Source organism: Schistocerca gregaria, chromosome 2 (assembly GCF_023897955.1).
Source record: "Schistocerca gregaria isolate iqSchGreg1 chromosome 2, iqSchGreg1.2, whole genome shotgun sequence".
NCBI lineage: Eukaryota > Metazoa > Arthropoda > Insecta > Orthoptera > Acrididae > Schistocerca > Schistocerca gregaria.
This window is the reverse complement of record NC_064921.1, coordinates 165,675,715-165,702,350: the sequence shown is the minus strand read 5'-3', so window position 1 is coordinate 165,702,350 and position 26,636 is coordinate 165,675,715.

Sequence of the window (26,636 nt, the reverse complement as noted above, 5' to 3'; positions counted from 1 at the left end):
ACACATTGACACCGGTGTGTCAGACCCACCATACTTGCTCCGGACACTGCGAGAGGGCTGTACAAGCAATGATCACACGCACGGCACAGCGGACACTCCAGGAACCGCGGTGTTGGCCGTCTAATGGCGCTAGCTGCGCAGCATTTGTGCACCGCCGCCGTCAGTATCAGCCAGTTTGCCGTGGCATACGGAGCTCCATCGCAGTCTTTAACACTGGTAGCATCCCGCGACAGCGTGGACGTGAACCGTATGTGCAGTTGACGGACTTTGAGCGAGGGCGTATAGTGGGCATGCGGGAGGCCAGGTGGACGTACCGCCGAATTGCTCAACACGTGGGGCGTGAAGTCTCCACAGTACATCGATGTTGTCGCCAGTGGTCGGCGGAAGGTGCACGTGCCCGTCGACCTGGGACCGGACCGCAGCGACGCACGGATGCACGCCAAGACCGTAGGATCCTACGCAGTGCCGTAGGGGATCGCACCGCCACTTCCCAGCAAATTAGGGACACTGTTGCTCCTGGGGTATCGGCGAGGACCATTCGCAACCGTCTCCATGAAGCTGGGCTACGGTCCCGCATACCGTTAGACCGTCTGCCGCTCACGGCCCAACATCGTGCAGCCCGCCTCCAGTGGTGTCGCGACAGGCGTGAATGGAGGGACGAATGGAGACGTGTCGTCTTCAGTGATAAGAGTCGCTTCTGCCTTGGTGCCAATGATGGTCGTATGCGTGTTTGGCGCTGTGCAGGTGAGCGCCACAATCAGGACTGCATACGACCGAGGCACACACGGCCAACACCCGGCATCATGGTGTGGGGAGCGATCTCCTACACTGGCCGTACACCTCTGGTGATCGTCGAGGGGACACTGAATAGTGCACGGTACATCCAAACCGTCATCGAGCCCATCGTTCTACCACCCAACGTGCTCTAGAAGGTATAAGTCAACTACCCTGGCCAGAAAGATCTCCGGATCTGTCCCCCATTGAGCATGTTTGGGACTGGATGAAGCGTCGTCTCACGCGGTCTGCACGTCCAGCACGAACGCTGGTCCAACTGAGGCGCCAGGTGGAAATGGCATGGCAAGCCGTTCCACAGGACTACATCCAGCATCTCTACGATCGTCTCCATGGGAGAATAGCAGCCTGCATTGCTGCGAAAGGTGGATATACACTGTACTAGTGCCGACATTGTGCATGCTCTGTTGCCTGTGTCTATATGCCTGTGGTTCTGTCAGTGTGATCATGTGATGTATCTGACCCCAGGAATGTGTCAATAAAGTTTCCCCTACCTGGGACAATGAATTCACGGTGTTCTTATTTCAATTTCCAGGAGTGTAAGAATTCTTGGCTAATCTGCTACATTGTTTTAACAATCATGCCTTTCAGCCAACCAATCTCGTAAGTGGACTGCTGGTATTTCTATTTTGCATTTCCTGCTCCCCATAACAGCACTCCTCTGCTAAGCGGTGCTTCATGCTTCCGACAGACGCTGGATATCACCTCTCAGCGTAGGAATATCACTAGCCATTATGCATCGACAGGAGGCCTAACCACAAACAATTTATAAAATTTGCAGAATTTCCATGGGCTTGACGCAATGAAGTGGGCCTCTTACATCAATAACGCTAACCCATTGTTCAAAAATGTGTTAGGTCTTAAGGGACCAAACTGCAGAGGTAATCGGTCCCTAGTCTTACAAAGTACTTAACTAACTTAAACTAACCTATGCTAAGAACAACACACACACACCCATGCCCGAGGAAGGTCTCGAGCCTCCGGCGGGAGGGGCCCCGCAGTCAGTGAAGTGGCACCTCTGCCTGCTCGACGACTCTGCACGGCACGCATTGTTCACTGAGCACTGCTGTGCTTTTGTCAGTTGATGCCCAGACGATTACTGAAATCGTCAACTGTCATAATGTCGGTATCCGTTTCGAGGTCACTGCTGCTCTCTCATTAATATGCCAGAACCGTCTGCAAAGGGGTCCAGTAACCGCCTGATGGGCCAGGGGTCGAAATTCGGCCCTCCTAGAAACCGAGCCACTCAGGTGCTCAACAGCTCACGACGCTCCCGACCAACTGACGGTCCAGCGTTTGCGCCTACGACGTCTGCGCCCATTACTTGCCATGACCAGATAGGATTTAGCTTACCGCACTCTGCAGGCAATGCAAGCGTGCTGCATCAGCTATGAAGCTGGTTGACCGTTGGCTGAGATTGCTACAATATTGGGCCGCACCACACCTTACCGCAACACTTCGCTGCCACCAGCTCAGTGGATGGAGGTCTACCTTCCACCTGCCGCCAGATGAGGGCCTGAGCTTGTAACATACGAGGGTCACTCCAAAAGAAATGAACGCTATTTTTTTTAAATTCAGTTTTCATTCTTCATGTGTGAAAATTTTACAGTGTGTAGATGCATCCTTCCCGCTTGTTTTCAAACTTAGTTCACCTTGTTCCCGTGAGTGACTCCATCACAGCATGTCTTCAAGATGGCTGCTACACTTGAGGTTCGTCAGAAGCAACGTGCTGTCATGGAATTCCTGTGCTGTGAAAACGAGACAGTGGGAAACATCCACAAGAGGTTGAAAAAGGGGTATGGAGATACTGCTGTCGATCGCAGTACTGTTAGTCGGTGGGCAAGCACGATTGTCCTCGCAGCGGCAGGCCTCGTACTGCACACACTCCAAAAAATGTGCAGAGAGTTAACGAATTGGTGACTGCTGAGAGACGCATCACAATGAACGAATTGTCACGCTACGTTGGGATAGGGGAAGGAAGTGTTTGCCGGATACTGAAAGTCTTGGCGTTAAAAAGGGTTTCTGCCAGTTGGGCTCCCAGGATGTTGACAGTGGCTCACAAAGAAACAAGAAAAACGGTATGCAGCGAACTTTTTTAACAGTGCGAGAATGGTGGAGATGAATTTCTTGGAAGAATTGTGACAAATGATGGAAACTCCATCATTTTTCATCAGAGACGAAGAGGCAATCAATGGAGTGGCATCTTGCAAATTCACCCAAGAAAAAAAATTCAAAACGACACCTTCTGCTGGAAAAGTTATGGCTACGGTGGTTTTCGATTCCGAAGGACTCTTACTTGTGGACATTATGCCACCATAAATTCTAATGCATACGTGACGACACTGAAGAAGCTCAGTCATGTTCGATCACATCGCAAAAGCAGGATGTTTTGCTGTTGCCTGACCACATGTCAGTCAAAAAACCATGGAAGCGATCACAAAACTCGTATGGACAACAATGAAACACCCACCTTACTGTCTTGATCTGGCTCCAAGTGACTATCATATCTTTGGGAAACTGAAAGACTCTCTTCGTGGAACAAGGTTTGAAGATGATGACTCCCTTGTGCACGCTGCCAAATAGTGGCTTCAACAGGTTGGTCCATAATTTTACTGTGCGGGCATACAGGTGCTAGTTCCAAGATGGCGTAAGGCAGTTGAGAGGGATGGAAATTATGTGGATAAATGAAAATATTGTTCCTAAAGGATGTATCTACACACTGAAAAACTTCCAGACATGTAGAATAAAAGATGATTTAAAAAAAATACTGTGCATTTCTTTTGGAGTGACCCCCGTATTAGTAAAGGGATTCTGTTACGTTAGAGTGGCTTCTGATTCACACCGATCCATCAGCCAGAGCATGCAGTCCCCTACCCCGGATTCTGGAAATTCTCTGACGTCCACAATACAAGAATTACACGTTACAAAGTAACAGTATTAAGCAATAGCTTTTTCATCCCTTTTGCATAGTACTTAATCAATTTTGAAAGCTTTTTTTTTAAATTTATATCTCTCATAACCCAGTTCCATGAGTACAAAATAAATATCATAGAGAAGGTAAAGCAGCTAATCGTGACCAAATGAATTAGAGACACCAACTCCGATTGGTACACACGTGACTGGTTACATTGTAAAAATTCCCATTTTTCAGAAAATTTCCAGGACAGTTTTTTTTATTTGTGAATTTCCAACACTAAAAAGAAACATGTTGTTTTTATGTTACCAGGTATATTTGAGTCCTTGAAATGACCTTGGCCGTGTTTCTCTGCAAACTCACTAGGCGGCTGTGCTGTGTTTAGAAGCTCACTGTCCGGTTCTTGGGACATTAATTACGGTGACACAGTGATTGTGAGTAAACAATGAACTTTCAGTTCTGCGTTACGCTTGGGAAAACCCCTAGTGAAACATGGATAATGATTAAGCAAGCATATGGAGGCGAGGAACTTTCCGAGTGGCACAAAAGGTTTCGTGAAGACAGAGATTGAGTGCAAGACGAGTCCAGAGCTGGTCGCGTGTCTGCAGCGCATGCCGATGCAAACGTGGAGCTTATGAGGCAGTTACTGCAAGAAGACCAACATGTTGTAACTGTGCCTGCGGTATCAGAAGAGCTTAATCGGAACCGTGACGTGTAACATAAGATTTTACGCGATGGTTTAGGGAAACAGAAACTTAACGCAAAATACCAAACGCGAATTCTTTACAGACGAATGGACAAACTAATAAAAGCCGACCTTGGGGAAGATCGGTTTGGATTCCGTAGAAATATTGGAACACGTGAGGCAATACTGACCCTACGACTTATTTCAGGAGGTAGATTAAGGAAAGGCAAACCTACGTTTCTAGCATTTGTAGACTTAGAGAAAGCTTTTGACAATGTTGATTGGAATACTCTCTTTCGAATTCTGAAGGTGGCTGGGATAAAATACAGGGACCAAAAGGCTATTTACAATTTGTACAGAAACCAGATGACAGTTATAAGAGTCGAGGCAGTGGTCGGGAAGGGAGTGAGACAGGGTTCTAGCCTCTCCCCGACGTTATTCGATTTGTATATTGAGCAAGCAGTGAAGGAAACAAAAGAAAAATTCGGGGCAGGTATTAAAGTACATGGAGAAGAAATAAAAACTTTGAGGTTCACCGATGACATTGTAATTCTATCAAACACAACGAAGGACTTATAAGAGCGGTTGAACGGAATGGATAGTGTCTTGAAAGGAGGATATAAGATGAACATAGCAAAAGAAAAACGAGGATAATGGAATTTAGTCGAATTAAGTCGGGTGATGCTGAGGGAATTAGATTAGGAAATGAGACACTTAAAGTAGTAAAGGACTTTTGCTATTTGCGGAGCAAAATAACTGATGATGATTGAAGTAGAGAGGATATAAAATGTAGACTGGCAATAGCAAGGAAAGCGTTTCTGAAGAAGAGAAATTTGCTAACATCGAATATAGATTTAGTTGTCAGGAAGTCGTTTCTAAGAGTATTTGTATGGAAGTGAAATGTGGACGATAAATCGTTTAGACAAGAAGAGAATAGAAGCTTTCGAAATGTGGTGCTACAGAAGAATACTGAAGATAAGGTGGATAGATCACGTAACTAATGAGGTGGTATTGAATAGGATTGGGGAGAAGAGAAGTTTGTGGCACAACTTGACTAGAAGAAGGGATCGGTTGGTAGGACATGTTTTGAGGCATCAAGGGATCAGAAATTTAGCATTGGAGGGCAGCGTGGAGGGTAAAAATCGTAGAGGGAGACCGAGAGATGAGTACACTAAGCAGATTCAGAAGGATGTAGGTTGCAGCAGGTACTGGAAGATGAAGAAGCTTGCACAGGATAGAGTAGCATGGAGAGCTGCATCAAACCAGTCTCAGGACTGAAGACCACAACAACAACAATAATGGAAAATTCGTCCCTCATACACCAACGGTTGAAGAGAAAAAGGAGAAACGAAGAATTTGTGCTGAACTACTGGGCAGAGCTAGACGTGGTCCCATATTTCTGGGAATGAAACTTGGTACTATTAGTATGATCCTCACACGAAGCGTCATATTGCTGGATGGCGAAATCTTGGATCACTAGCCTGGAATAAAGTCAAACGACAATTTTAGACAACAAAGGCAATGTTGATCATTTTCTTTTATAGTAAAGGATTAGTTCACCATGAATATGTTCCTCTAGGTGAAACAGTAGACCAAACTCTTTACATCGAAGTCTTGAAACGTTTGCGACAAGCAGTTCGACCTCACCGCCCTGATTGTGTGGCATTCTCGGTTCTTACTGCATGGCAATGCGAGATCCTGTACTGTTATTCTGTTACTGCCATCCCACATGCGCCATATTCATCCGGCCTCTCGTCTCGTGATTTTTCCTTGTTTCCGGCAATGAAAAGGCGTCTGAAAGGAAAGCTTCATCAGTATATCACAGTCATCCATCGAGTTGTGGCAAATGAGCTAAAAAACATCGCAGTTGAAAATTTCCCTGCTTGGTTCCAAGACCTACGGAAAAGTTGGCAACTGTGTACTGATAGAAAATGGGATTACTTAGACAAGAGATAGGATTTTTACCTGGTCTTTGCGACAGAGAAGAAACTTTATGCGAACGGCACTCCGTGATAACTTCCTGCCTGCTTCAGGAATGCCTGACTTTCGAGTCCACAACAGCGAGTATCGGTCATCGTCGCTTATTATAGCTACTGGCTGTCTTTCGCTGAAACTTATAGATATGTAAACTACTACTACAACCTGAAAGTTTAAATATCGTACTTTACCATCCTGCAAATACAGAACGTAGATACTTACATACATGACATTAATAAAAGTATTCCATATTTTGAGACATGATACTACGGACAAGTAAGGAAAAAAGTCCAGTAACGATGGGCTTTCACATGCATACCTTAAGAGCTGTGAGCATTGGTTCAATAAAATACATGTGTAGCGGAGAAGAACAAGTGATCATAGCTCTTAAGGTATGCATTTTAGAGCCCATAGTTACTGGACATTTTTTCCTTATTTTGATCCATATTAGCATCACTCAAAATATGGAATACTTTTCGACACCTTGTATATGGTTATGTTACGTATATTATTTTATTACTTCACACAAATTCCTTGTATCATATGTCCGAAATGATTTCCCTTTTCACTAACGAATGAACGAACTCGTTTTAATACGTGATAGACACAATTTTCAATTTGCGGAGCGCGTTAACGCTGGTGTTGTTAATCTTTGTTGTTATATTATTCCTTAGTACGATGGTTGTCTGTGGCCTGATCTTATAAAACTTTTATTTATTTATTTATTTATTAGCACACTCTTCCCCCGTCATTGCGTTTCTGCTGCTCTCTTTCAGCACAAAAAGTGCGAATATGTTCGCTGCTGGTTCCCAGCTTTTCCGTCAGACTATTTTAAAGAAGAAATATTCGCCTTTCTTGTCCTCCGACATGGGCGTTTTCCGCTGGTTTCCTTCTTTTACATTTTACGTATTTTGACACGTAGAAACAACAAATAAGTATGCATAGTATAGGGTTAACACAAAACCGTTTGCTTCAAATTTTTTGTGGATACTTCGTTCAGCGATAACAACACATCGAAAACGCTCAGCATATGGTTTGTGTCTTAAAAGAGTAAAAATATTAGTAGAAATATTTTGCTGAATTTGCAGTCTTTCCAGTTTTACATAATTTTTGGCAGTCGTTTTAAGTTATTTGCAGGCACGTTGAGAACCTTTTCAACTCATTTTTGGCCTCTGCAGCAACACTTTGAGAATATTTTTACAAGCTAGTGCGTCATAAAATTTTATTGGTGGAAAAAATGCAGAATAAAAATTAGATTTGTTATCTTAGAACCCTTGCGATTACCATAGAATCCTTGTCATGTATTCTCTATGTCGCTTAAAACTACATTCACGCGTGAGAATGTATATTACGTGCATAAATACAGTAACTTCGAACCTCTGGATCTCGGTACATCTACATCTCCCACAGTTGTAGGGTTGCATGCCAGGTGACACTCAGCTGAGTATCCCACCACTGTCCAGGATGTCTCTACATCTATATCTACATGATTACTCTGCAATTCACATTTAAGTGCTTGGCAGAGGGTTCATTGAACCACAATCATACTATCTCCCTACCATTCCACTCCCGAAAAGCGCGCGGGAAAAACGAACCCCTAAACCTTTCTGTTCGAGCTCTGATTTCTCTTATTTTATTTTGATAATCATTCCTACCTATGTAGGTTGGGCTCAACAAAATATTTTCGCATTCGGAAGAGAAAGTTGGTGACTGAAATTTCGTAAATAGATCTCGCCGCGACGAAAAACGTCTTTGCTTTAATGGCTTCCATCCCAACTCGCGTATCATATCTGCCACACTCTCTCCCCTATTATGTGATAATACAAAACGAGCTGCCCTTTTTTGCACCCTTTCGATGTCCTCAGTCAATCCCAACTGGTAAGGATCCCACACCGCGCAGCAATATTCTAACAGAGGACGAACGAGTGTGGTGTAAGCTGTCTCTTTAGTGGACTTGTTGCATCTTCTAAGTGTCCTGCCAATGAAACGCTCGCCTTCCCCACAACATTATCTATGTGGTCTTTCCAACTGAAGTTGTGCGTAATTTTTACAGCCAGGTACTTAGTTGAATTGACAGGCTTGAGAATTGTACTATTTATCGAGCAATCGAATTCCAACGGATATCTTTTGGAACTCATGTGGATCACCTCACACTTTTCGTTCTTTAGCGCCAACTGCCACCTTCCACACCATACAGCAATCTTTTCTAAATCGCTTTGCAACTGATACTGGTCTTCGGATGACCTTACTAGACGGTAAATTACAGCATCATCTGCGAACAACCTAAGAGAACTGCTCAGATTGTTACCCAGGTCATTTATATAGATCAGGAACAGCAGAGGTCTCAGGACGCTTCCCTGGGGAACACCTTATATCACTTCAGTTTTACTTGATGATTTTCCGTCTATTACTACGAACTGCGACCTTCCTGACAGATAATCACGAATCCAGTCACACAACTGAGACGATACCCCAAAGCTCCCTAAGAACATCTTCTTAAAAAAATACGTAAAAATTCCGCCTCTCTGCCATGAACAGAAATTATAAAAGTGGGCATGCCACAACTGGTACTTTTGGTACCAAAAGATCATAGCTTTTCGGGTGTATCTTGATAACTCATACAGATTTTATGACGTTTCTAGATAAATATCTAAAGAATACACAGTTAAAATTTCAGCCATTTGATGTGCTTAGTTATTTAAATAATTGCGGCGCGTGGTGCAAAACAGCTACAAACCGATTTTTGCTGCTTCTTGCATAAGTACGCTAACACTAAACCTCTGCATCTCGGTAATGGAGAATGATACCGAAAAAAGTTTCTATGTTTCTGAGAATATCATATTAAAAACATACGGTAAAAATTTCGACACTCTCTCATGAATAGCGATTGTGGAAGTGGCCATCCCCTCAATTGGTACTTTTCGTACCTAAAAACAGCCCTTGGACAGATGATGCTTTTATAAGCCGCCTAAGGTCACCCTACATTACACCTCCACACCTAATGCAAAAAGACGAACCGATTTGCTCAATTTTCCTGGTTTGGAGACAAAGTGTAATGATTAAATTTTGAGACTGTACTGTAGAATAGCTATAGTATGCCCGTTCTTTCACAAGTTTGCAAGAGATCACCAGGCCAAGGGATATCCAAAATAGTTGAACCCTTATTTCTGAAATCAATATAGCTTCGAGATATGACCTGAAAAACCGCATTTTCACGCACAGCTAATAGGAAGGTATTGGTTCCTTGCACTTTCATGCACGGACAGATATCGGGATCTGTAAGAGACGCTAAAGACAGGAATAGAGATTAGACTTCCACCTCATATCGCCCACGACGCTTGCAAAAAGTTGCACACACTGATGCATTATCCCAGCAGTTTTTCGTCATGCTTAGTGCTTTGTATTATCGCAGAAGGTTGCGAAAAGTTTCCACTAATTTACAACCGGAAGTCACACGTACACGGAGCAGTGTGAGCAGCAGACGTCAAGATTTCTGCGAACGATACGACTCACTCGGAGGAAAGCGGAAGAAAGTGTTAGAAAGGGCAAGTCGTCAAGGCCTTAGCGGATGCGTCGTATTTCATATGCGGCGCTTAACCTAAACCTAATGCATATGCGTCCGCCTTTTAGAACGCTGAATCGTTAATGAGACTTGGCAGCTGCTAACACACACTTTCTCATAACGTTCCGGAACACTCTTCGACGAAGAAAAGACACTAATTATACGATTCCCAGGTGTTTTTACTACATTACTGGTGCAATGCCCACATGTCCCGTTAAGCTGAAAACGTTCCCGTAACACTAAACAAATAAAAATAAATCAGTTTTGCAGATAATTGGAGAGGCTGTCTGAACCGTCCGACGTCCTGGAATACCAAACATGAAAAACAAGCTAATGTACGTCTAGGTAACGACATTGTACATGAGTGAAACATGATGTCCATATACACACATCAAAAAAAGGTTTGCATCACCTCGGTTCCGAGAGTCCCGGACCCCTACAGAAAACTGGAATAGAGATCAACTTAAAAATCATTTCCGACTTTTTTAATGCTCATGAAAACCACACATTGCATGTTGTATCACCATAGCGAGAGCTTCAGAGGTCGTGGTCCAGATTCCTGTACAAACGGTACCTCTAATACCCAGTAGCACGTCCTCTTGCGTTGATGCATGCCTGTATTCGTCGTGGCACAATATCCACAAGTTCATCAAGGCACTGTAGGTCCAGATTCTCCCACTCCTCAACGGCGATTCGGCGTAGATCTCTTAGACTAGTTGGTGGGTCACGTTGTGCATAAACAGCCCTTTTCAATCTGTCCCAGCCATGTTCGATAGGATTCATGGCTGGAGAACATGCTGGAGCCGACCGGGATGGCCTAGAGGTTCTAGGCGCTACAGTCTGGAACCGCGCAACCGCTACGGTCGCAGGTGCGAATCCTGCCTAGGGCATGGATGTGAGTGATGCCCTTAGGTTAGTTAGGTTTAAGTAGTTCTAAGTTCCAGGGGACTGATGACCACAGCAGTTGAGTCCCATAGTGCTCAGAGCCATTTGAACCAACATGCTGGGCACTCTAGTCGACCGGTGTCGTTATCCTGAAGGAAATCATTTACAAGATGTGCACAATGCGGGAGCGATTTGTCGTCCATGAAGACGAATGCCTCACCAATATGCTGCCGATATGGTTGCACCATCGGACGGCGGATGATATTCACGTATCGTACATCCGTTACGGGTCCTTCCATGAACTCCAGAGGCGTACGTCGGCCCCACACAATGCCACACCAAAACAGCAGGGAACCTCCACCTTGCTGAACTCACTGGATAGTGTGTCTAAGGCGTTCAGCCCGACCGTGTTGCCTCCAAACACGTCTCCGACGATTGTCTGGTTGTAGGCACATGCGGCACTCATCACTGAAGAGAACGTGATGCCAATACTGAGCGGTCCATTCGGCATGGTGTTTGGCCCATCTGAACCGCGCTGTATGGTGTCGTGGTTGCAACGATGGACCTCGCCATGAACGTCGCGAGTGAAGTTGTACATCATGCAGCCCATTGCGCACAGTTTGAGTCGTAACACGAAGCCTTGTGGCTGCACGAAAAGCATTAATCAAAATGGTGGAGTTGCTGTCAGGGTTCCTCCTAGCCATAATCCGTAGGTAGCGGCCATCCACTACAGTAGTAGCCCTTGCTCGGCCTGAACGAGGCATGTCATCGACCTTTCCTGTCTCTATGTATCTCCTCCATGTACGAACAACATCGCTTTGGTTCACTCCGAGACGCCTGAACACTTCTCCTGTTGAGAGCCATTTCTGACAGCCGGCCGCTGCGGTTCTAGGCGCTTCAGTCTGGAACCGCGCTGCTGCTACTTTCACACGTTCGAATCCTGCCTAGCGCATGGATGTGTGTGATGTCCTCAGGTTAGTTAGATTTAAGTAGTTCTAAGTCTAGTGGACTGATGACCTGAGATGTTAAGTCCCGTAGTGCTTAGAGTCATTTGAATCATTTGAACCTTCCTGGCAGAAAGTAACAATGCAGATGCAACCGAATTGTCTAGGCATCGTTGAACTACAGAGAACAAAAGCCGTGCGCCTCCTTCCTGATGGAATGACTGTAACTGATTGGCTGGTGGACCCACTCCGTCTAGGAAGCGCTGCTCATGCATGGTTATTTACATGTTTGGACGAGTTCAGTGACATTTCTGAGCAGCCAACAGTCAAATGGACTGTGTCTGTGGTACAATATCCACAGTCAACTTCATTGTTTAGGAGTTCTGGGAACCGGAGTGACGCAAAACATTTTTGATGTGTGTATATTTCAAATGTATTCTATTCCATGGACGTTAGAAACTGATTAAGACAGGTGAAGAACATAAGGAAGAAGAAGAAGAAAGTTATTTATAGGGAAGTTTTAGAAGAGTAAGAACAGGTCCATTGTTAGGACATCTATTCAAGTCTAGGATCTACCTAGTGTTGCAGTTGATGGAACAATAGCGCAAGAAACTTGAGAACATGACGGAGATTTTACGTTGGGTGTACAATGTGTGAATGTCGTAAACTTCAGGTGACCAGTGTAATTATTAAGTTACGAATTCTCCTCGGCGGCCAGCTTCTCAATTCCGCTGCCTATTTATTAGCAAACTTCTCACCGGGCTTACGAGGTGCAGAAATTATTGCTGCTCATGGAGTGTTTCTTTTTCCGGAAGCGGAGCTTTCATGTCATTTCAGTCGTAGCCCCAGGATCGCTCCTGCTGAACAGGGAACGAAAAAATTTTAAACAGCCGATTTGCGTGGTTCGGAGTAATGTCGTTTCCTAGAGAACCACATATAGGTTTATTATAGAAACTATTTGATGCTCTAAGGATTTTGATTATTTTTACTTTGCCAGACAGTCTTTTTGGCTTCATAAAACATCGAAAAAAGTGTTGCAGTAATATTATTAACCACTAAGATGCAGGTACGAGGGGGTCTTCAAAAAATAAATTACACATCATTGTGGCAGGCCTTGGAACTTGCACTGAATGCAGCACTGCATTTCAAGGAGAAACAAATACGTGACACTATTTTTCAACATAGACTCCGGTCTCTGTAAACAACGGCCGGAGCGTTCCACCAATAGTTCAGTTCCTCGATGATAATAAACCGCTGCTTTGCCACGGAACTATTGAAGAACCGTTGTGTGAACACCCTCACCGCAGGGAATTCTCATTCGCCCCAGACGTTCTTTCATCTTACAGAAAATATAGAAATCACGTGGTGGAAAATCGCGACTTTCCGATCAGCATCACCAACATACGTGCACACCTGGTCAAGTTGTTGACATAATTTGGCTTCGGCTGGGAGCAACATCGCATTTGGTCAATATTCAGCCAGAATTTCACGGTGAATGAGTGTGCAATTTAGACGTTTTGAGCAGAAGAACCGTACTGTCTTGCGTACATCAGCTTTGGAGTTCGTTTTCCAGTAGCTGTGCTATTTTACTCTCATACGGTGATGCAACTGTTATCTGTACTGCAGCAGAGCCCGGTCTGCAGGAAACGCGGAAATATACTCTCTTCCGATGTTGCTCCACTGTAACTGCGCCATGTTCTTAGCATGGGACGACACTCTAACTTCCTTTCTGAAGTCCATAGTAGTTCACCAATACGGACACTACCATCGGCCTGATGTAACAAATACCGTGATTCATCCGATCAAGAGACACGTTCCCACTGATCCATGGTGTAATCTTGGCTCTCCAGTGTGCACAGGACTCGTAAATGACGACGTCGTTGGGATAACACAGAAACACCTGGGGATCGTCTGCTGCGGAATGGTATTTTTGACAATGTGCGCTGAACTGTGTGCTCCGAAACAGTCGTGCCTGTAATCCCATTGTAGTCTCTCTTCATATCGTCGCCCATCCTGATATAGAACGGGTAAGCGTCCGACGTCCACGTTCTGTGATGAGGCGTGGACATCACATCTTCATCTACGTGGATACTCTGCAAATCACGTTTAAGTGCCTGGTAGAGGGTTCATCGAACCACCTTCACAATTCTCTATTATTCCAATCTCGTATAGCGCGCGGGAAGAATGAACACCTATATCTTTCCGTACGAGCTCTGATTTCTCTTATTTGATCTTGGTGATCGTTTCTCCCTGTGTAAGTCGGTGCCAACAAAATATTTTCGCGTTCGAAGGAGAAATTTGGTGATTGGAATTTCATGAGATTTCGTAGCAACGAAAAACGCATTTATTTTTAACGATTTCCAGCACAAATCCTGTATCGTTTCTGTGATACCCTCTCCCATATTTCACGATAATACAAAATGTGCTGCCTTTTTTTTTTTAGCTTTTTCGATGTACTCAGTCAGTCCTATCTGGTAAGGATCCCACACGGCCCAACAGTATTCTGAAAGTGGACGGACAAGCCTAGTGTAGGCAGTCTCCGTAGTAGATCTGTTACATTTTCTAAGTGTCCTGCCAATAAAACGCAGTCTTTGGTTAGCCTTCCCCACAACATATTCTGTGTGTTCCTTCCAATTTAAATTATTCGTAATTGTAATACCTAGGTATTTAGTTGAATTTACGGCTTTTAGATTAGACTGATTTATCGTGTGACCGAAGTTTAACGCGATTCTTTTAGCACTCATGTGGATGACCTCACACTTTTCGTTGTTTAAAGTCAACTCCCACTTTTCGCACCATTCCGATATTTGTTCCAAATCGTTTTGCAGTTTGTTTTGATCTTCTGATGACTTTATTAGTCGATAAATGACAGCGTCACTTGCAAACAACCGAAGACAGCAGCTCAAATTGTCTCCCAAATCGTTTATATAGATAAGGAACAGCAAGAGCCTATAACACTACCTTGGGGAACGCCATAAATCACCTATGTTTTACTCGATGACTTTCCGTCAGTTACAACGAACTGTGACCTCTCTGACAGGAAATCACAGATCCAGTCACATAACTGAGACGATATTCCATGTGCACGCCATTTCACTACGAGCCGCTTGTGTGTTACAGTGTCAAAAGCCTTCTGGAAATCCAGAAATACGGAATCGATCTGAAATCCCTTGTCAATAGCACTCAGAACTTCATGTGAATCCAACACCTTGTCACCTAATCATAGCTTCACCGTCTTCAATCACTTTCCATATACGCTAACGACATTACCGAGATAACAGCAGACCAGCTTCGTCATTTCCGAGATACTTGTTTCTGAGCGCAGAACCATAACAATGTTACCTTTTCAAGACTCGTTTATGTCAGTTTATTTTGCCATTTGGCGCTGGAATGATTTTCCATTCGTCTAAGGTCCGCTTATACAGGGTCTTCAAGGAGAAAGGGATACGACAGGAACGATCATTCGAAGCAAAAAATTCTAGAAAACATGGGCCCTAAAATGCCTATCTTAAGAACTGTGAGCACTTGTTCATCTTCGATACTGTGAAACAAATCTCTTGCCGGCCGTTGTGGCCGAGCGATTCTAGGCGCTTCAGTCCGGAACCGCACTGCTGCTACGATCGTAGGTTCGAATCCTGCCTCGGGCATGGATGTGTGTGATGTCCCTAGGTTAGTCAGGTTTAAGTAGTTTCTAAGTCTAGGGGACTGATGACCTCAGATGTTAAGTCACATAGTGCTTAGAGCCATTTGATGCATTTGAACAAATCTCTTCTAGTGCATGCTCTTTGCTTTCCATGTTTTAAGAGGTGATAGTATGGACAGACAAACGAAAAGAATTCTAATAAAGAAGGGTTATAAAGTGCATGAGCACTTGTTCATCTTCGCTATTGTGAAACACATCTCTTCTACTGAACAAGCGCCCATACCTCTTAAGGTTTTACAGCTCACTTTTAGTAGATTATTGTTTCTTGTTTTCGTCCCTACTGCCTCACAAGAAAATATGGACAGCAAAGAGCTTGCAGTAGAAGAGATTTGTTTCACAGTACTGAAAATGAACAAGTGCTCATTGCTCTTAAGGCACCCATTTTAGAGCCCAAAATGGTTCAAATGGCTCTGAGAACTATGTGACTTAACATCTGATGTCATCAGTCCCTTAGATGTAGAACTACTTAAACCTAACTAACCTAAGGACATCACACACACATCTATGGCCGAGGCAAGATTCGAACCTGCGACGGTAGCTAAACGCGGTTCGGACTGAAGCCCGTAGAACCGCTCGGTCACAGCGGCCGGATTTTAGAGCCCATTTTTAGTAGATTTTTTTCCTCGATTGGTCGTTCCTGTCATATTCCTGAGTATTGATCACTCCTCCTGGAAAATCATGTATTCTTTCCATACCACGCTGTCTACCCGAAACGGGTAAGTTTTTATTCAGACGTCAAGATCTGCCATTCACAGTTTATGAATATGAGAATGAAGCCTTCCTCTGTGAATTTCACCCACGAAATCTTCTCAGATTATTAACGGTGTCGTGGCGTCCTATTGAGGCAGCGTTTGGACACATTTTGTATTCGTCGGTTTATCGAGTGGGAAGCTTCCCGAAATGTTGTATCAATAAGACACTGTTTTGCGGCCGATAACTTGAGACGATTTCAACACAATACAAGGAAGTTTTGACTGGACCGTGCAACATGATTCTCTGCTTACGACGCAGGTGAAAGTCCATCGGACGCAGGACAGCGGATCAGACGGTTTATCGTCACGTTCACCTGTGCGAAAGCTGCGGCACAGAGTTTTCAGAGGGTCAGTTACGCCAGCAGAAGTGTCTTAGTCGCGTCCTGCAGCGGTTAGCTTTCACCGCTGCCAAGCTGTCTGTGCTAAATGCGTTGTCCACAGATGTTCTGTACGTGTGGGCTGCGACGAATACTGTGGTAGGCATCCATAGAACGCGTGGGAGCAACGATCTGCTCACCTCTGATAAAAAATAAAATAAAAGAAAACAAAATAAAATTGGCGGGTGCGAATGGAACTCGCGAACTGAGGGTTGCGTACACCCTTAATTATATACTGTATATAGACAGTTCATCCACTCCGAGAATCGATAATCACAATCATTTTTGCCTGTTAACGGCATTAATACTGGCTAGTCATCGATCCCAGGGATTCCTAGATTTTATTTCAAAAATATAAATATTACAAAGGCACGCAGGAGGCAGAAGACCATTATTACAATAATTAGTAGTTTTCCATTCAGGCTTACTGGGTTGCAATGGCAAAAGTCAAACATGAGGTAGGGAATGACGTTTTTAGTTCAAATGGTTCAAATGGCTCTGAGCACTATGGGACTTAACATTTGTGGTCATCAGTCCCCTAGAACTTAGAACTACTTAAAGCTAACTAACCTAAGGACATCACACACATCCACGCCCGATTCAGGATTCGAACCTGCGACCGGAGCGGTCACGCGGTTACAGACTGAAGCGCCTAGACCGCACAGCCACACCGGCCGGCCACGTTTTTAGTCGTATAACGCATTTCGGAATTTATCCATCATAAGATATCCAGGGGCGACTACTTCACGTAAATATGGCGCTCCAAGCTCCACATCTGCAGACTAGTTTGCGACCCGGTCAGCAGAACTACTCATTCTTTTAATTACGAGTTTTACATCGGGTAACAAATGACAAAAGAAATATTTTTTCGTGTGATATAATTACAGATTAACAATTTTCGTTTTATTTCCTTTACTTGTACAGTGAAGCCTTATTTCTTACCAAAAATCATGACTCTAGCACAACAGGAAGTACGCTGCAGGATTTCATGAACGAGTTTTAGAGTGCTATTATATATTGTGTAAATGACCTGTCTTTCGGGTGTATTCACTTAGAAGATCTCATTTAGTACACAGTCAAGGGTCTATATGCCTTAGTATATGACATAAGGTTCAACTTGATTTGGTCTAGCCATTCTTCAGAGAAAGGGGTGTTAACAGACGGATGCACAGACAAACACAGTCTGGTAATAAATGCCAAAACTATTTATCGTGTGATGTAATTACATATTATAGTTTTCGGATTTTTCCCTTTGGTTGTATTGTGAACCTTTCCTTCTTGACAAATTTCATTATTCTAGGCCGATTGGAACTACGCTATAGGGTTTGATGAGTAATTTTGCGAGTGTTGAACATGTGACGCAAATGGCCGTATCTTTAGATTGCACTGAGATACAAGCTTCAGTGTTTTACAGAGCCGGGGGACCATAGACATTAGTACTTGAGATAAATTTCAACGTGATACGTGTATCGGTCCTGGGAAACAGGATTTTTAACAATCTGGCAGACAGGCAGAATGATGCAAAAGATACAAAAGGTGATTTATTGCTCATTCGTTTGTTTCAAAGCTCAGTGGAAGTTGATACAGCTATAATTTAACATATCACACTACTTACTGGGGAGGTGAGACATCCATATATTCCATCGTAGACGCATTTCCACTTGTTACTTATCTGCATATTAAGTAGGTCATTATTACGGGCTATTGCTGCGATATGCAACGACTGCATCTGATAAAAAACGTAACTTTGGGTTCACAACATGAAATTAAGTCTGTATGCTACCTGTGATTATGGGCGAATTCTCTACCACTCTGTAGGCATACTGGTTCTATCGATGAAATTTGCCTTGTGTTTCGGCATACTTGCACCCCTAATTCTGAAATTACACTTTTAATTTCGGCCTTAAATCTGGAAGAGATCACGGGTTGTTGGAGTACATACGAGATTTCAAATGGCACCACAGAAATAAATCACATAGTATCAGATCAGAAGATCTGGGTGGCCAATTCAGGTCACCGTTGCGAGTGACCATCCGACCAGGGAACCTTTCAACTAACAAGTCCATTGTTACAGTCGATGAGTGACAGCTTAGGCAATCTTTTTTTGAAACAAACCTCAACAGCGTTACACAATCGTAAAAGTTGTGTTGATATACTGCGTAGCGTTCCTTGTCCGCTATTAATGCGTTTCCGGCGACATCTTCGAAGAAGTAAGACCCAATTACGCCATCAGCCCAAATGCCACACCCCACAGTCACTCTGTGGATGCATAATTACTCGTGGGTTGCCTGTGCCATAAATCCTGAAATTTTGCTTGTTAACGAAGCCACTTAACAAAGAGTACACATTAAAAGTGAACATTATTTTTTTGATGAAATTGTTGTACGCTGTTTCGCAAGGATCCAATGGTCAAATTCTCGGCGCTTTTCGTGATCTTCTGGCTTCAGTTCTTGTATCCGTAGCATTTGTCGGCCCAAAGATGAATATCCTGTTGTTCTGAAGGTCAGCGAGATTTCACCAGACCTGCAGCACCATTCTAATACATGATGGCGATGTTTTCTGAAGAACGTCAACCACGTGGGTGATCCGACTATTTAGTGTCCACAACCGAACCTGTTTTCTCTAATTTGTCAACCAGTGCTGTGGTAGTGTGTTACGTTGAACAATCATTCCACGGAGTATGTGATCAGTCTCTGCACAACATTTAGCACATTTTCACACTTGTAATACATTTTCACTATGAAAACAAGCTGTTCCATCGTCAAGCGCTCCATTACTGGCCACAAAGGAAACAGGTGAAATTATAATGTAGTTGTTCACGTCGTTCAGATGCTCTCCACCCGTCAACGGATGGAAAATGGAAACAGGCATTCGGATTCTGAGGGAGCTGGGTTAACACCATCACAGAGAACGCGTGAGTTCTGTGGCAAAGTACCAGCAAAGAGACCTATGTACTTTGGAACATTCTACATCAATATCGCTTTTCAACTACGCAAACTGCACAACTTCATTTCAGAACTACATCAACAAAAGATACAGTACCTAGCCCTTCATGAGACACGCTTCACAGACTACAAAACCACAGTCTACCTGTTACTCTGAATATCATATCTTCAAAAGCAAAGCAGACGAGCAAATCTGTAGAGATGCCACCCAATTTTTGGGTATTCTTTTTATTGTATAAGAGAGTATAGTCTGTAGTGCCGGACGAAGAAACTGCTTGAGACATCGGCTCCTGCACTGTAGTGGGTCCTAGATCTACTTCTGGAGGCGATAGAACAGATACTAAAACACACACAAAATTTTAGATCACTTTATTATACTTGAACAACCTGAAATGCATAAGAATCCATGTCCACAGGACTGACAGACTTATTTGTTACAGCCGATGCACACATATCTTACCACCTCATACAATACTGAATAATAGATTATTCTCAGTGTATATGAAGTAGGATGATGCTGTTGTCATAGACGATGATTAGGGAGTGGGTGGGTCAGAGTGACACTGCGCACCAATGTAAGTAATTTTCCGGCAGCGGTGGCGTAAGGAACGTCTTGAGGGCGTGTCTACACTGACGTTTCTCATTCGTTGCTGCGTCAGGCAGTGACTGTCATTACGTGTGGTTCCGTGGGGAGGTACCAACCTCGCCATGGGGCATTGTTCATCGCAGGACACCACGTAGTCAACCCAACCAAAGACGTGTGTGCAGTGTGCGATTAAAAATTACACGTGATTAATGCACATGGCCCCGCAAGCATTGATAACCAAGCAAGACCCCGAAGAGGATGGATAATTTTCGACTAACCTGGAAGAGATATTGTCTAAAATTCCACTTGGTGAGTTCAACGCGCAGCCTGAGGAGGAAAAAATACCAAAAACCGCTGACAGTTTCTCTTCACATAAATTCACCGACAAGAATAGAACAAGACTAGTTGTATTATATCAACATCAAAATTTGAAAATTTTGTTGACCCCTGAAAAAGCATGCCCGAAAGCAAAAGACCTGGAGGTCATCCACACAACATGGGCGAATATCAAATCGCTGGCCGGCCGCGGTGGTCTAGCGGTTCTAGGCGCGCAGTCCGGAACCGCGCGACTGCTACGGTCGCAGGTTCGAATCCTGCATCGGGCATGGATGTGTGTGATGTCCTTAGGTTAGTTAGGTTTAAGTAGTTCTAAGTTATAGGGGACTCATGACCACAGTAGTTAAGTCCCATAGTGCTCAGAGCCATTTGAACCTTTTTTTTTTTTTCAAATCGCTGACGTAAATATCAGGTACTGCTCAGAGAAAAAAGATCACGACGTAGAAGTAGGTGGAAGTGCGTACGTCGAACCGGATCATTATCTTGTGCGCCTCAGAGTTAAACTTAGCCCAGTAAGAAAATACCACAAGAGAACACATATTCAAAAATTAGACACTAGAACCATTCAAAAATCTAATACAAAACCGGAACAGGAGGAAGGAAAGACGTCCCGGAAACAGCTGGTAACCAAGATCATACACCTTTTTTATCTCAAAACACCTGACAGTGACTTAAAAATACGAAAATAATCTTGAAACGAACGAAAAGTTAAAATAAATGAAAGACTAAGAGGAAAAATTCCGGACTCATATAATAAGTTGGTGAAATGGTGACTTGACGTGTTTTGAAATAAGTAGGACATTGATTTCTTTCTTGAGTTTGGAAGATTTGTGTACATCGCGTTTGCCAGTAGGCTATCTGAGCGCACCCTCGGGCGTTTCTTAAATTTTCATGGTTCCTATTGTTTTCAGTTGCCCCTAATTATTCATTGATTTGATCCCCAACATTCTGTTCATTTTCTTTGAGAGCATTTAATTCATTTCAAGCTGTATTTTATGACTTTAAAGGTATGTATGTGCAAATATTGACTTCAGTAACAAATAACTTTACTCTCCATCATTCACTATGTGTCGACCTTCATGTGCTTCGGCTTCTATAGCATGTGTGTTAATCATTTCCTCCACTTCATGTATACAGGGCGATTGTGTGATGATGTTAACAAACGTTCAGCGATGATGACAAGAATAAATGTATCAATTTCAGGTAATGGACCATAGTCTGGCAACGACCGCGTCGGAAGTTATAAGCGAAAATCGTCATCATTCCTCTTACAGTGGAATGCGAGTAGCGGTAGTGCTGTAGGCAGCTTTCAGAAGTGGTAGTATTGACCAAAACGCATAGTGAACATGGCTCTAAAATGCATATCCTGACAGCTACGGATACTTGTTAAGTGGAACAGTATTGAAGACGAACCAGTTGTCACATCTCTTAAGGTATACGTTTTAGAGGCCATATTTACTATACACTTTTTTCTTGTTTTTGATCATAAAACCATCTCTAAGAGTTGCCTACCCAACAGTCTTAGCAACAATAGTACCAGTGCAAGTATTCCACTGTTAGAGACAGCATTACGATTTTTGCTTATAACTTCCGAATCGGTCGTTTCCGGATCAAGGTCCGTTACCTGCAGTTGATACATTTACCCTTCTCCAATATCCCTGAAAGTTTGTTACATCATCACGGTATCACTTTCTATTTGAATAACAAAAAAATGTGTAGCATTAAATACACGAGAAATATTTCTCAAAGAACGACGTCTGTTTAGTTTAAGTACCAACGGCTGTGGCATCCGTTAGTAAGCTTGAATAATTGTTTAGGATGTTACACTGGTAAACGCTAACTTTTCGAGTGATATTCAACTAGTCTGTATAGTATATTATACATGGTTTGCTTTTAACAATGTGAGTGAAATGTCGAAACATTAGAAGACAGACGGCTGGTTTCCAAAATATTATCGTACATCAAAGTAAAGTTATTTATGACTGTAGGTGAACCATAGAAATACATACTGTTTTGTACATTATAATATATTAGTGCAGAAGCACACCAACAACTTTATTTCCATATTGGTATTTAAATGACAACTGTGTCGTCTCAAGCGCTATTGTTTTACAAAATCTAGAACAACTGTGTTTGCTTCGGTCAAGCAAGTCACGTAAAAACGCATTACCTTCCATCTGTACCGAGGTATTGTCTTGTGGTTCTATTCCCGTTGATCTCCTTACACCGTCAAATATCATATTCTTCAAACCTATCAGTAAACGAAATATATTTAAACCACTGTATGAGAATATTTTCATTATCTTATCAATGAAATTCTTTATGCATTTTATTACCTTTTAAGCAATTAATAGAACTTCATGTTTATTACTCACCCCATTCTAAAGTAGTAGTAGGGCGTTTACGATGTGTGATTGTTGTCCTCATTATTTCCGATGCTGTCATTGTTCACAAATTTGACTGTATCGGCCACGTCGCCCACGTCAAAAAATGTTCAAATGTGTGTGAAATCTTGTGGGACTTAACTGCTAAGGTCATCAGTCCCTAAGCTTACACACTACTTAACCTAAATTATCGTAAGGACAAACACACACACCCATGCCCGAGGGAGGACTCGAACCTCCGCCGGGACCAGCTGCACAGTCCGTGACTGCAGCGCCTAAGAACACTGGGCTAATCCCGCGCGGTTCGCCCATGTCCTTTCATTAATGATACCTGTTTTAGGACTAATATCAAGTAAGACTTTGGCGTGATTTAAATGTTGACGTATAACGATGTCAGCACGGCGTGAGTTACCGTCGTGTGTTGACTGCATGATGCGGCTACCTCTTGCTCAGAAATTATTATGTGTGTGTGTGTGTGTGTGTGTGTGTGTGTGTGTGTATGTGTGTGTGTGTGTGTGCAAGAGAATGAGAGGGCGGAGGGGAGGAGGAGGGGCGGAAGGAAACAAGATTATTCTTGAAATTAAACATTAGCACATTAAGCTACACCGACCTAAAATATGGAATGCAGCATTAAAATATTTATTAATAAATGGTGAAGCCTGTTGCAAAATGATAATAATGATGCAACCAGTTCCAAACTGGTTGGCCGAAAAAACTCGGTCACTGCAGTTGACATGCATGTTATTATCCAGTTTGTACATCAGCTTAATGATGACATGTTTGTAATACGTAACTGTATTTATATGCCAAGAAAATCCAATACGTAAACGGTTTCCGTTTTTGGTGTTAGTCTGTGATAAGACGGTCAGTCGACCGATACTGATCTAAAATCTTCTCCTAAAAATCAGCTTGCTTCTTACATTGTTCTGTAGTCCCTAATTACTAATCCCCCGTTTCTTCTTCTTCTTCGCTTTCCCTAACACCGATGTTTCACTTCAGTATAAAGACGAGAAGAGATTAGTTCATTATGTTCAATATAAAAAGGCTATCCTCGTATGAGCGAAGGTGTGTACGTGACCAGCACCTGCAGATACGGTCTTGCTTTCGACTGTTAATCTGGTTGACGCTGCGGTATTCGTTACTCAACTGAGATGATTTCACTGAGCTCGTTATATGCATGTAGCGCTACCGCAGAGCAGTGACTTGGAAAGCGCAAGTCATCTGTGTCACTCCGGAACTAGACTCGGAATAATAATGGCACGGAAAACCACCGTAGAGAGATTTCTACCGGCGTTATCTGCAGTGGCAGTGGTAAACTGCGCTTATTGTGCATACGTCCTACAGTTTTCAGCGCGTTTCAGCTGTTGCTAAAGTAGAGCACCCTTTACCCAGAAGAAAACACAATTGCAGGTAATTATTGTGGTCGCTCAAGTAAAAGCAATTTGTTACGCAAATACGCACTTCCATAATTTTTTTCTAGTATGTATTAAGGATTTATGCTTGCCGTCTAGAGTAACAAAGCCATTATGTAACTGAGAAATAGGTTTTATTATACAAATGGCGTAAGTCAAAAATAAAAAAGACCTGAATATGGATATATTGAACAACTATCAAACTTTGGATGTATTTAACACTGCATTTTTTATAGAAGAAGCTTTTTTTTTTGTAGTTTAGAGACAGATCACTGGCGAATTATGAAATGTATGCCGTACTTAACTTAATGAAAGATAATATACGTAAGTATTACAATGTGAAAGATGTGCGATGTTGCTTTTCTGAAGAGACCATATGATGAGGTAGAGGGCTGAATTGCCTTATGCGTCCCACACTGAGTAGTTTATTGTTAAGAACCTACTAAATCCTAGTATAGTACAATGTCTTATCACTAATGAAGTACAGATAGGCTGCTACTACATTATGTTCGTAACGCAGATATAGTCTTCAAACAAAATTTTAGGATTTTTGAAGTGTTATCACTGAAATAACTACACTGATAAAATAGTCAAAATAACAAAACATAATGTACAGTAATGAAATTTTGAAAAAAACACATGTCTAGGTAACATATTTCAGTCATTAACACAGCAAGAGCGCAAGGTAATGTAAGCGCGAGATAGTCATTATAGCTATTGTACAGGACCATTACAAAAATTTTCGTCATGCAATTTCAAGCTGAGACATGCCAACTGATACTGGCTATAAATTTGGGATTTCAAGTACCTTTATGTCTAGTCAGAAATGACGATGCGTGCTGTGTCCAGCCAAGTCTCCGTCAGCCACGAAAGCTTTGTTTGATTATCACTGTTAGTAGGTGCTGAGTTTGAATCCATATCGAGAACAAAACAGCTCAGCATGTCCACTTAAAGTTCAGTTATGGCACAACTAGTTGCCGATCAACGCCTTAGATATTTAATGGCACACGATGGTTGAATGTCGAACTGTTCATAAGCCACGAGCCACCACGCGTACAATGAAATTACTTGTTATACGAATTTGACCTTGAGGTTTCCGTACACGACTTGATGCAGTTAATCGAAGTTTTTCAAACTGGTCATTTAATTAACCAGTTCATGCAAAAGCACTCGAGAGGCAAACAATGAGCAATATGTGTTTGGTAAACCTTTTAGGGAGCAAGAATACTTCGGCTTACAATAGCATTTTGGAAGTGCAGATATTCTTGGAAAATTTCTTCTTCACTGAAAAATGACTGATTATGCGGTAGTACTACAAGTATTTGTAGTCCCAAAACCTAACGAGAAAGTAGCATTTTTGAAATGTCGTTTATTGTAACAAATTTGGGTCTCCAAGCGTTAAGAAATGCCTCATCTCTAATAACACGTTTACTGATAAGTGGAATATCGTGTTATTGATTTACATCTGGATTAATTGCCATACAGAGGAGTGTTCTCTGAGTATATCTCGTGCTAACCATTACGTATACAAACTGTTGTATGGAAAAGAGTTTAGAGGAAGTGCAAGAACGTTACGCTATGTGGACTGCGTGAAAATCAGGCGGAACGTAGTTCGGATCGTTCGGATACTTTTGACTGTGACAGTACAAGTATATGTTTTATAATTTAGGTACTGTCCAGAGAAATTAATATCAATGTAAAACCAGAGGAACCGTGAGAAGGAGACAGCTGAAGGCCAGATGAGCGGAGAGACGTCTGTAATGGCGTATGTTGGACTGACTTGTGGTTCGATGCGTAAGGGGTACAAAGGTAAGGAACACTAAGAATTAATTACAAATGTGGAATGGGATTAAAGTGATGGCAGACAACTGAAGAAGTGAATGTTGCAAGAGGCGGTGGAGAAATGTTTGTGAAACTGTATGGTGACACTTTTAGGAAGACATACTTCAAGTTACAATAAACAACTTTAAGGATTAACCACCTATGTCTAATGAACTTTAAAAAGATTCTACCCTGTTGGAATTCGAAGGGAATTGCTAAGGAGCGTGTATATCAGTAAGGAAGAACTTTATTTGAATGGACATTTATTCATACAGTGTTGTGGAAGGAAGAATGTGGTTTAGAGGATAAAGTGTGAGTACATACTACGTCGAATTCAAAATAATTCGTAATCAATAGACGATCATCCACTCATTTTTAAAATAAAAGCTGGCTTTACGATCTATGTAAATGAAAGACGTTCTGTGTGAGTTTGATATCCGTACTGACAGAACATCCTGCGATAAACTGTACTTCATAGATTTGATTTTCAGAATTTCAGCGATTCGTCACTCATCTACAAGCCATCAGTAATTTTCACTGCCAATTTCGTGATATTGAAGG